The following is a 13,770-nucleotide window of genomic DNA, read 5'->3' as shown; positions in this document are numbered from 1 at the left end:
AAAAAAAAAGAAAGAAATGATATAGCATATATTTTGTTTTCATTTGTAGGTGTGATATCTGGCGCTCTCTTGTACATAAAAGATGATTTTGAAGTTGTAAAGAACAGTAGTTTTCTTCAGGTAAAAGAGAGAGTGTCTTTTTGTTCATTTTCTTTTAGTTTGGTAGCTTGTAATTGTGACCATATAGTTATATGAAACGCAATATGTTCTGGTAGGAGAATTGGTAGGTGGTACGCAATACATCACATTTAAAATTTTTAATGGGAAAAGTATATATATAGCATTCGACAACAAAGATAAATTGTGAATTCACGTAACTATGACTATGACATAGTAGGACTAGAGTAGAGTGCCATTTTGTAGCAATTATATGTTCTCATTTTGTTATGTTTGCAGGAACTAATAGTTGCCATGGCCTTAATTGGTGCAATTTTCGGTGCTGCCATTGGTGGTTACATTAATGATTCTTTAGGGCGTAAGGCTGCCACTATTGTGGCAGATATTTGTTTCGCAGTAGGATCACTCTTGATCGCCGTTGCACCAAATCCCACTCTTATCATAGTTGGCCGGTTTTTTGTTGGCCTAGGTGTAGGTTTCGCCTTTGTTACTGCTCCTATGTATATTGCAGAAGTATCACCGTCTGAAATAAGAGGTGGATTAGTTAGTGTCAATTGTCTTATGATCACAACTGGCCAATTTCTTTCCTTTGTCATCAATTATGGTTTGACTAGAGTAAGCATACCCAACTCTTTAGCTAACAATACCAATAGTAATAATTTTGTCTTCATCCATCTTGATTTTCTAAGAGCAAAATTATGTGTGCAGGTTCCTGGAACATGACGTTGGATGCTTGGAATTGCAGGTACACCAGCTGTTATTCAGTTGGTTCTTATGGTCTTTCTTCCTGAGTCCCCCAGATGGCTATATTTGAAGGTAAATGATGATATAAGATCAATGATCATTCATGTGAAGTTCTCTTTATGCAAAAATTATAGGTAATAACTATTAGATAATTTGATATGTTGAACTAAAGTTAATGCTGGAAACCAATTTTTTTTAAACTAACATCAGCCAATTTTGTTATTTTGTTTATCTTAAATTCTAGATCCTAAAACTTAAATTATAAATATAAAATCTAAAGTTGACTAATGTTAGCTAACTAAAAATTAGTTTCATGTACTTTTTTTCTTAAATAAATTATCATCTAATGATTATCAACTATTATTTTCATATGAAGACAACTTTATGTCATTAGTCACCTATAAAATTTGGGTAAAATAAATCCTTATATTGATTTTTTTTGGTACAATAATTAAAAGCTTAGTTACTTTTAACTTGCAGAATAGGAAGGAGGAGGCCACCAATGTTCTTTCTAGGATATACCCATCTCCTCGGTTGGAGGACGAAATAGATATTCTTGAAGCTCACATGGAGCAAGAACAAAAGGATAAGGTCAAAGTTAAATACAGTGATGTATTTAAGTTGAAAGAAATCAGAGTTGCGTTCATATGTGGCGCTGGACTTCAAGCATTCCAACAACTTACCGGTATTAGTGTTATAATGTACTATAGCCCAACAATCATTCAATTGGCTGGCTTCAAATCAAACGAATCGGCTTTGTTCTTATCCCTCATTGTTTCTGCAATTAATGCCGGTGGCACAATTATTGGCATTTACCTTATTGACATTGTAGGGCGAAAGAAGCTTACACTTAGTAGCTTAATAGGTGTGGTTGGATCGTTAATCCTACTCTCTGCTTCATGTTATGTTAGAGGGCATGGCAACCCGAGTTTAGTTTATGGATGGCTTGCTATTGCGGGTTTGGCTTTGTATATTATATTCTTTGCACCTGGAATGGGTCCTATTCCGTGGGCTGTAAACACAGAGATATACCCTGAAGAGTTTAGAGGAATATGTGGTGGCATGTCTGCAACAATTAATTGGGTTGGTAGTGTCATCATGTCTATTAGCTTCCTTTCTTTTGTGGATGCTATTGGGCTTGGTGAGAGTTTTATGATTCTTTTGGATGTTGCTTGTGTTGCAATAGTTTTTGTGATTTTTTATATGCCAGAGACAAAAGGATTGACTTTTGAAGAAGTTTCAAATATTTGGAAGGAGAAAGCCTATGGAAAAGATAAAAACATAGAGAGCATGGTTGAGCAAGCAAGTACATGATCAGCAACTTTTTCCAATACATTTAAGACTTGTGAAAGCACGAAAAGTCATAAAGTTAGGGTTTGAACATGAAATGAAGAAGAACAAAAAATAAAAGGAGAAGAAATGAAAGATGCAATATATATGTGCATGCGCATGTGTCTACGTCCTTATTGGTAGCTTTGGCCAAAGAGTTCAAAAGACAATCCATGTGGTTGGCTATATAGTTGATCAGGATCATGTCTTCTTCCATGGTCCATGGCCCTTTTCTCACTTCCAAATCTTGAGACAGGTTGAGAGAGTGAGAGAGATTTCGGAGGGGGTGTTAAGGGAGAAGACTCTAGTGACGTATGTGACAAGCAATGTAGAGTTAGTTTGCATTACAGAGTTAGTTAGATGAAGTGAGAATCTGTTATAGGATCAGTTGAGTGTTAGTTATTGATGTGTTTCTCTATCTTTCACTCTTAGTGTGTAAATAAGTGAGGAAGCTTCATATGTAAATTAATACATTCTTCCAACATCAATTCAATTTAATATTTAGTTCATTCTCTTACCTTTCTTTCTAGTTTTCATACTCTCAACTTGGCAACACAGTGTTCATCAACTTGCTTAATGTGCTTCTAGATCCTAGTCCTCAAGTAGTTCTTGATCTCGTTTCTAGTTCCTCCCAGTATATACTTGGCTATTTTCGACCATGTACAGTCATTATGATTTGATTAATTTATTATGGACAAAAATGTCATTTTATTACATTAGAATGAACTCAAATCTTATCCAAAAATATTTGATTGATAAATTTTACAAAGATATAAAATAAATAGTTTAATTTTGATGTACTGATATTATATAACATTTAATTTTATATAGTCATATAATCAAATCTGTTAATTTGGATAACTATTCACACCCTCAATATAAAAAGTAAGTATTTTTACTAACGTCGTATTATGTTACTATACACATATGTAAAACTACTTTATTAAGAACGAAGGCTACGATAGTTATACAATGTTAACAATATTTAAAAGGTGGTGTTAAAATTAAAATAATATTTTTAATATTAATAAATATTTTTAATTTGAAAAAAATATTATATTGCAAAAATATAAAAATGTGTTACTTTTTTAGATAAATCAGATACAATTATTCAAATTCTTTAAGAACCAAATAAATTTTCTACATAAATATGTGTCAAGAGAGTGTCTACTACTAGTGTGTGGGGTTGAGAGAAAACTAGTTAGTTAAAACATGTGCAATGATTTCTTGGAAAAGAAGGTATGAATTGAATTTAAAATGTACTAATTTAATCCTACTCTCTGCTTCATGTCATGTTAGAGGACATGGCAACCCGAGTTTAGTTTATGGATGGCTTGCTGTTGCGGGTTTGGCTTTGTATATTATATTCTTTGCACCTGGAATGGGTCTTGTTCCTTGGGCTGCGAACACTGAGATATACCTTGAAGAGTTTAGAGGAATATGTGGTGGCATGTCTGCAACAATTGTCATCATGTCTATTAACTTCCTTTCTTTTGTGGATGCGATTGGGCTTGGTGAGTTTTATGATTCTTTTGGCTGTTGCTTGTGTTGCAATAGTTTTTGTGATTTTCTGCATGCCAAAGACAAAAGGGTTGACTTTTGAAGAAGTTTCAAATATTTGGAAGGAGAAAGCTTATGAAAAAAATAATAACATAGAGAGAATAGTTGAGCAAGAAAGTACATGATCAACAACTTTTTCCAATACGCCTAAAACTTGTGAAAGCGCGAAAAGTCATAAAGCTAGGGTTTGAACATGAAATGAAGAAGAATAAAAAATAAAAGGAGAAGAATTGAAAAAAATAGTAGAACAATTGTTTACAAATATGAAAGTTAATTTTTATATATTAAAATATGTATATTTTTACATAGTCATTTCATCACATTTATTCTTTTAGATAAATATTTATATGATGAATGTAAAATGTATTTTTTTTACATTATAATACATAATTGAATGGATTCATAAAATCTTTAATTTGACAATATATTAAAATTAAATTAAAAAATATATAAAAATATTTAATTATTTTAAAAAGAAAGAGAGAAAATTTATTGCAAATTAAGTTTTTATTATTTTATAGCAACATATCTGAAGGTTGTAGAAGGCTTAGAGAAGGGGTGTTGAATCTATGCCTTTCTTTTTGTTACTGAAATAACCTGTTTTTAAATGAACTTGCAATTCTGATTCTGTTTGAACTCAGCAGCGAAAATTTATGAGACAATTTCGTTTTGTCTCATGAATATCAGAAAATAGAACAGAGCAGAGAAGAGAAAAGCTAACACCACCATGTATCCTGGTTCGGTTGCCTTGTGCTATGCAACCTACGTCCAGTCTCCACCACAATAGTGGTGGAATTTCCACTATAGTTAAAGTATTACATACACCAATTCCACAGGATTAACACAATCATTTCACACTCAAGTTCTAACCTAACTTGACATTGGCGATGCTAATACCCAGGGGCTGAGCTAAACTAACTATTTAGGAGGGGAGGTGTTTAATAATTTTGCTAAAAATATTTTATATTACTATTTCTATTGATAAAATAAAAAAAATAAATATATAATCTCAATCAAAGTAAGACAATAATATATTAAAGTTACCACTTACAATTTTGTATCATGAAAATGCTATTCAACGTTTTTTTCTATTTTCAAAATCATCTATAATTGAATTTGTGTCGAAAATAGCTGCTAATTCTTTTTCTATATAGATGACCAAATTGTCTACAAGAAATTCATCAGCCATTTTGCTTCTGAGGCTTGTCTTAATAATTTTCATTGTTGAAAAGGCTCTTTCTGTTGTTGCTATAGACACTGGTAGAGTCAAAACAAGACGTATTAATCTATCAACCATGTGATAAGTTCTTGATTTTCCCGTTTCTTGCAACTTCTTGCATAATTCAGAAAGTGTACCAATGCCTTTCAAATGATTTGGTATATCATGCTGATAATGTTGCAACTGAGATTTCAAAATATTAACTCATTAGAAGGAAAGTCAAGGGGATAAAACTTCTCTGCTAACTTGCTAATTTCTTCAATATTAAATGATTTGACATTGTCTTTAGGATCCAAAGCACAACTCAAAGTCAAAAGCTCTATTGTTTGCTCATTAAATCTACTATTCAACTCTTGAATTGGAGTAGTAATAGTAGAAGCATCTTCATTCTCTTGATCTTTTCTTTTAAAAAATGTATCAATGGTTTTGAACTTACTCATAATTCAAATGGCCAAATAAGTTCCTATAATTAAAAATATATTTAGCAAAAAGTGTAAATTACAATCTAGATCTTTATAAAATATAAAAATTATATTTCAATTCAAAATAAGATATTAAAATTCAGAACAATAATACTAATATTGTAGTATAAATAATATAACCTTGTAATTAAATAGTTAACTAATAAAAAAACTAAATATACAAACTAACATATAATAACAAAAACTTAATTAACAAATAATAATAAATTAAGTAAATAACTAAATATATTAAAAAATATAAAAAAATTAGATAAGACTAACAGAAAAATAATAATAGAAAAGTCAATAGTTCAATAATTTTCTTAAAATAAAAAAGAATAAAAATAGAACCTTTTTTGATAAACAGTAGTGAAGAATCACTTGTTGAATTACTATCTTTTTTCTTAATTTGCAAAAAAAAAAAACAAGAGTCAAAGAGGTAACAGATAAGAAGATTAAAGAGATAAAGAAAAAGAAGAATAAGAAAAGTAAAAAATTATTACCTGCAAAGTGAAAGTAAAAAGTGTAGGAACAAAAAGAGGGATTGGAAAAATATGCGAACAAAGAGGAAGGGGGGCTGGGCGGCTGGCAAATAAAAAAAAGGGGTGGAAATTGGGAATTGGGAAATGGGCTATTAGGAAGGGGGGCTGGGCGGCTGGCAAATAAAAAAAAGGGTGGAAATTGGGAAATGGGCTATTGGGCTATTTTTTTATGAATTAAGGTAATACGAAAAAAAAGGGAGGGGGCTGGGAAATAAAAACAGGAGGGAGCTAGACTTTTTTTTAAATGAAAATTAAAATTTTGGGGGGGGGGGAGGGGGGGGGGGGGGGCATTGCCCCCCTTTAATAGTATGTACCTCCGCCCCTGGTAGGCAAGTTGAGTTGAATTGGTGCTTACCTGGTCTAGATCAAGCTAACAGAGTTTAGCTCATGATGGTTGGAGGTAACTAAAAATCTTCTAACGCGATCGAATGCAGATGTGAAGACCCAATTCTTCACAATTTCTTCTCTAGTCCGTGTGAAAGGAGAGAAATAGCTAGATTTTTAGCACTCTAGTATTTAAGAGAGCTACATCAAGAATTGATACGGATGTCTTGCCGTTTTCCATCATGAGTTTTTTGCATCTAATGTTGCTTTTCTCTTTTTGTTATCTCTATTTCTTTTATCTATTGATAGGTCTCTTGGGAGTCCCTCAATTTTTTTTCAATCCCTCTAATGTGAACATATGTTTCTAAATTTTTTTAAAATAAATATTTTCATTAGGAATATACATTAATTTGAGGGTATTTACAGATTTTCATCAAGTGCCTTATCTCATTTACAGTGTAAACAAGATAAGTTTGCTATATCTCATTTACACTGTAAACGAGATAAGGCACGAACACATGGTAATGTATCACATTTACAAACGTGATATGATACGAGCCTTATCTCGTTTACACTGTAAACGAGATAAGTCCAGAGAGCGACTATAAATGGAAGTCGTTCACAGTGTTTCAGACTCCATATTTCTCTCACATTTCTCTCATTTCTCTCTTTCTTACACTGTTTTCTTGATATTTATTAGTTCCTCGGACATTATGGCATGCCCGGATGCACGGGACCTTGACATTAACTGCCTCGACGCTAGTTAGCACATTGCGGGAGCCATCGACTTTGAGGTTAGTGTTATCTTTATTGTTTAAATTAATAAGTCTATGCGATTTTATTTCGAGAACTTTTATAGAGTTAGTGTTTTAACAAATGAGTAGGCTTGATGATATTGAGGTAACACAGTTTAGGTTAGTTGGCAAGTTAGTAACATGAGTTAGGTGTATAATTTACTCATAGTGAAAGTTAGATAAGTAATTACTTTGATTTGATTAGTTAATTAAATTTTTTCACATACCATGTTAGGGAGACAACTCTGCAACGCTTGGAGCAATCACGGCACCTCATTGTACAACTCCTCCCAATCACCATATATCTAGGCAATTGCCTTTTGTTTTACCATCCAAACCTTCTAGTATGACGGCTTGAAGTTATAGCTCTGTCTCACTATTCTCTGTAGAACAGGAATGGTCACTGATGGATTGGACTGTATGAGTGGCATGATGATTTTGCATATGAGATTGCCGTCCAGCTGTCGGTGATCCTGTGACATGGTGGGGCCAGACACGTGTGTGGTCCGCCAAATTTACGCACCTTCCTAACCATTTTAAATACAGTCGAATTAAAATCTAAACAAAATAAGAACGATGAAGAAGACAATGAATTAAAATATAATAACACTCACCAATATATGAAATTCTGTCGGAGGGCGACACGGAGACTCCAAGGACAACCATCTGTAAATTGCCGACAATGTATGTGATACTTGAATTAATCCGACTCGACTATTCGATACTCGGCACTTCTCCGGATGCTGTAATTCATCACGCCTTGCAGCACTGCCTCTTTGCTTCTAAATCTATGACCAACTTGAAACTCCACACCACCATCGGTGTTGTAATCGTCGGCCCCCATATTCAAAAATGAAGTTTCCTCGTGCATTGCATCCAAATCTAATGTATGGTAGTAGCTGAGTACAGATGATAACTTTGGAATTGGACGCGAAACAGGCAAAAGGTATTGAACTGATCCATCAACAGGAGTCTCAGGTATGAACTCATTGTCGTTGTCGTCGTCGTCAGAGGAACCACTTTCGTGGCTATCGGCAATGTACTCTTCGTCGGATTCCCCATCCTCAACGTCTATGTCCTGCACTGGACTAGCACAGTGCAACGGTCGTGGTGTGAGCGGAGGGTCATCCGGTACAAAATTTGAGCCGCCAGCACCACCACCACCACCATCACGAACTTACGCAGAAAGCTCCATCACTTGTTCAACTATAATTCTGCCGTGCACGACAAACAAGGTGCACATGCTTGCTCATTGCCATCGAGCCAGAATAGACGAAACCGAAATACACCATTCCATATCGATGCTAGCATCATAAACCCAACTCTACCAACCTCTTTTCTCTCACCACCACCGACGTGCGTTAATATCATACTCTTTAACTCGAACAACGAATTTGCTCTTCGAGTTCAGAACAATGCAGGATTCTCATACTCAAATATAACCCTGCTGTCATTGTTTCTCATCTGACAGTTGGGATACACCATCACAACAAAGAAACCACTGTCACTAGATATTTTTGCTAAATTTTTTGAAGAAAAACAGTAGAAAAAGAAGAATTGAGATATTTTTGAGGAATACCAGCGGTTTCCTAATCCTTTTATAAGTAGTTATTTTTGTCCTATTCTATCTTGTTTACTGTGTAAACGTTTTTTACTCCCATGTATCTCGTTTACACTATAAAAGAGTTAAGTTTTGTCATATCTCGTTTACATGACTAAACAACTATTTCTCACGTATCACGTTTGTAAACGTGATACATTATCACATGTTCATGTTTTATCTCATTTACAAATAGTTAAACTTATCTCGTCTACAGTATAAACGAGATAAGACACTTTATGAAAATTGGTAAATATCCTCAAATTAACGTATATTCGTAATTTAAATATTTATTTTATTTATTTAAAAAAATCCTATGTTTCTACCTTATTCAATTAATAAAGTATTAATATCTTTTAAAAAAAATACATTTATGCTATATCTATTTATAATAAATTAATAATTAATAAAATTATTTTAATTGAGCTTTAGACGCACTTTTTATTTATTGTAGACTATTGGCCAATATGTATTTCTGAGTTAATACTAATTTTTTTTCTTTTTTATGTTAAAAATATTAGCCATATTCATTTGCGTTCTGTATATATTTGGTTCAGTGCTCCTCACTTAGCTTTTCTTTATCTTAGTTTAGCGTGATTTTCCTATTTATAAATAATCTTTTTATGTTGATATTCTTGTTCAACATAATTTATATATCATTTTAGAGTTTGAATATACTCCTCTATTTCAAAATATATTTTTTTTATACTCAACGGAACTTACACTCATATTTTAAAATATTTGTCACCTTTGTAAGACCCAGAACTTTGAAAAGTCTTAGTATGATCAAGTCTCAAATCATATTGTTATTTATAGCCTTAATTTCGGAAATCATTTTATTAAAGATAATTAAGGCAAGTTTTGATTTATTGAATTTGAGATAAGTTATGATTATTATCTAATTTTATAATTATCGGATTATTTTCTATATTTAGATTATAAAGTTGGCAGTTATGAAATAATAAGGAATTTATATGATTTGGATTAAATATTAATATTTTGAATATTACTACTACTGTTTTGTGAAAATAGAGAAAATAATTATATTATTCCTAATTTTTGGATTCAAGCATTTATTGAAAATAATTTATGAAATTGATGAGCAAATAGTATTTTTATACATTATTATTAATGGATTAGAATTTATTTCTAATTACTATAATATCCCTATTTTTATTCGAAATTACTAAAATTTCCCTAACCCTAATTTTTGAAAGAAAAACCCTAACCCTGAAAACCTGACCCGGTACCCGTTTCCCCTCCCTAAACCAGCAGCAGCAGCTGCTGCCCTCTAACCAAAACACACACACACAGCCGTAGCCTTCCCCCAATCCAACCAGCAGCAATAGCTGCGGAAATGGAAGAAAGAAAGAAATAGAGAGGGAAGGGAGAAACGAATCGGTGGAGGAGAAGAAGGAGAGGAGGGGAGGAAAGGGACCGCGCCGGCGTGCTGAACCTCACCGCCGCCGTCGCGCCATCGCCGAACCATGGAGGGAAAGGGAGTGTCGCGAGTCACCGTCCCTAAGCTGCAGCACCATGGAGCCATCCTGGTCGTGCCGCCTCTACTGTTCGTGCTACCATCGTCGACCAAGCTCGTCGTCGGTAGTCGCGTCGTTGCCGTCTCTGCCCAGCGCCGCCGCAGATGATGGGTCACCGAGAAATGCCACCGCTGCTGCTGTCGTCTTCGCAGCTTGAGTTGTTGCGATCGCTCCTCGCCGTGAAGCCCATCCACGAGCACCACTGTCAGCCTCGTGCTTTCGGGTGCCGTCGGTGGAGTCATGTCGGCCGGATCTGCTGCAAGAGATCGGGAAGGGAAGCGTTCCTCAGATGTCAAATGGAGCTCGGTAGGGGCTGTGCGCCGTCACTGAACTCGCACGCAGAGGGAGATGAGACGCGAGAGGGAGCCGTCGCGGGGTTGCTGTCGCACCGCGTGGCTGGGCTCGCCGTGGTGGGAGGTTGTCGCCACGAGTGTCGCTACCAGAGGAGGAAACTACGCCGCCATGATTGGCCACTGGAAAACCCCGCTGCCGTCGCCGGAAAACTCTGCCAGTAAGGGTTTTTGAATTCGGTCTTCATTCGTTTAAGATTTTGGAAGCTTTAACGTCTCTGTATGTGGGTTCCAGGCGCCATTGTCGGAGTCTGGTCGCCGCTGCTACTTGAGGTGGCTGCCGGGCTGCTGCCGAACCGGTTCAGAGATCGCCGTTGTTTTGGTTCAGCTGCTCCTTCATCGTTCGGTAAGCGTTTTTGAATTGAAAGTCCTTTTCTGTTATCATACGCTGAGGTTGTGGCACTAATTTCTATACGATTGAGTTTTGGTTGTCGTATGTTGCGATTAGAGTTGTTGAGACTGTTGCGAAAGTGGCTTGGAACCGAGGTTTTGGCTGCCGGGATTTTGATTGTTGATCTCGGGTCGAGGCGGAAGGGATTATGTGACGCGTTTGGGCTATGGAGCGGGTGGCAAAAGTCCAAGTTTTAGGGGAGGTGCTGCCGAAATTTCTATAAAATCCGAGTCTTTATTGAAATGTTGTCTGGAAAATGATGAGTTAAAGGCTTCTACTATTTTATTTGAATTATCGAGAAAAGGATGATTCAAGCTTTCGAAATGAATTAATAAAGAAGAAATTGTGATTTAGTCTTGCTTCTTACGAAAGGCATTGTATCTCTTTCAGGAGAAGGTTATTTAGATGAAACTTGTGTTTTAAAGCTGTTTGGATGTGAAAAGGGTTTATGCCTTTGAATTTGACTTGGGAGTTTCAATTAAAGAAGTTTCAATGACTTTGAAAGAACCTGAATGTCTATTGACAAGTTTCATTTTGAAATGTTTTGAGAAAGATTTTAAGTACTCTTTGAATTCTGAATTCTTGCAAGACTAAAACAATTTTGAACAGTTGAAACGTTCTAGAATTATCATGGGGGTTGAAGTTAGTTTTGCCTAAGTAAAGGAAACGGCTTTGAAAGAAGTGAATGATTACATGACTTGGTTTGGTTTAGATCCTATTTTCTTACTCAAATCAGAAAGCTAATGTTTTAATGATTTTAAATGAATTTGGCGAAATGAGTTATGTTATTCTCTCCTAAAGACTTGGGACTCTGCCGAGAAATTTTGTTATAAAATCCCATTGTGAAATGGGTGATTTTGATTGTTCCCAAATTAAATCTTTAACTTTCCATGGTTTTGGAAGTCTTGGAAAGAGGATGCCGAGAGCGGCTTTGTTTTAAAAAGGGAACTTACTTTGAGTAAATTTGGCTTATGAGCCTGAGATGATTTGAGAAATGAGATCTTTAAAGCCAAGGCTGAAAAGAGTTGAAATTTGATTTCAAAGTGTAATGGCTTGAGAAAAGTGATTTGAGGCTTAAATGCCGGTTTTATGAATTCGATGATGTTGAATGGTGAAAATGCTGTTTTGTTATGGGCCGGAATGGCTGTGTATGATTATGAGTAATGGCTGGTTCTGGATTGAACCGTGAGCCGGAATGGCTGTGTAAGATATTGATTTATGGCTGATTGCTGAATGAGTTATGGGCCGTATGGCTGACTATGAATTATGAACTTAAGCCGGATGGCTGAGATGGATGTTGATCCATGACTGGGACTGAATGAATATATGCTTGAGATACCTGGGTAGTAGCAAGGGTTGTGGTTCGTCCCACTTGCTCCAGGTCAGAGACTGTGACGCCTGGGTAGTAGCGGTAGTAATGGTGATTCCACTCGCTCCAGGTTGAGCTGTTAAACACCCGCCTGGGTAGTAGCCACAGTAGTGGTTATTCCACTGGCTCTGGGTTGAGCGGATAGTAGCAATGGGGTTGTAGCTCAAACCTACTTGCTCCGTGATGGGTGTTTCTGTCTATGGTTAGCTACCAGGACGTGTCGGATTGGCTATATAACTGACAGATGATATCATCAGCCACTAGGGACAGGCATGCATCATATGCATCTATGTGACATTGTTTGGGTGTGCATATTATACTTGGTGTGCCTATGTGATTAATTGCTAATTGTTCTGCTTGCAATAACTGTTTGTTAGCAGAAGTTACGAAGAGCTTATTTAATTGTTGTTGTGATGCTCTGTATTGTTTTAGCTATGGTTTATTGTACCCTCGCCTTTATCTTGATATAATTTGTAAGAGGGATAGGAATTGTATTGGATTATGGTTGTAATATTACTTATATATATGTATGTATATATATATGGATGTACTCTTTATGAGTTTTGTAAGTTGTATGGTATTTATGGATGTATGATATCGGATGAAAGTATTTTTGGATCGGTATTGCGACTTAAAGTTTTAAACAGGCTCATATTTTAGTATTAAATAATATAAAAGTCGTCGTAATGTCCGAACTATCAGAGTCGCGCAGCCGGAAGTGTGAGCTTTGGTAGTTAGGGTGTTACATTATGGTATCAGAGCAGTTCTTCCTGTAGAGCCTAAGGAATGGACTAACTATGCTTCAGTTGCATACTCTGAGTGTTTGTCATGTATTAGGCCTTGTCGAATGACGAGAATTAGAGGTTTATGCACATGACGGTCTATCGATTAACGCTATTAGTCTTGCATTGCATACTTCCTGATATTAAGTTTGGCCGGCTTAATACTAGTGAATTATGTATATGAAAGAACTGATGGGTTATCATAGATGATATACGAGTTTCGAGTAAAGCGAATCGCGGGTTTTGGGAACGTTAGAAACTATTTCTCGAGGCTATTCAGTTGTGTATCTTGAATTCTGCTCGAGTCGACCTGTTCTTTCATGTCCTAACTTGAAGTTCTTGCTTGCTAATCCTTTTGAAAAGTAGTTTGATTCTTCAATTCTATTCCTCTATTCCTATGCATTCTTGTTTGATCTTAATTGCATATGCTTGTTTGCAATCCTTGTTACATCTATCTTTCTCTATTTGAGTTCTTCTTGATTCAGGTATTCTTTGAAATAGCTTTGAACTTGTCTTAATGCACTGTGCCTTTTAACTCCGGGTTCTGAGTCCATTCTTAGAGAAATTGTTGATTCAATGTTCCTCAGACTCATGGCTTTCTTCTTATAAACGAACTCATTCTCTCTTAAGCTTTCCATCTCCACGAATGT

General features: G+C 35.5%; 1 pseudogene; it reads left to right on the top strand.

The window, feature by feature from the left end:
• The window catches only part of LOC107647622, a 9,875-nt pseudogene extending 2,427 nt beyond the window's left edge, over positions 1–7,448 (top strand).

Source organism: Arachis ipaensis, chromosome B06 (assembly GCF_000816755.2).
Source record: "Arachis ipaensis cultivar K30076 chromosome B06, Araip1.1, whole genome shotgun sequence".
Taxonomy (NCBI): Eukaryota; Viridiplantae; Streptophyta; class Magnoliopsida; order Fabales; family Fabaceae; genus Arachis; species Arachis ipaensis.
The sequence above is the reverse complement of the archived record's forward strand: the minus strand, read 5'-3'. Positions and strand labels throughout refer to the sequence as shown.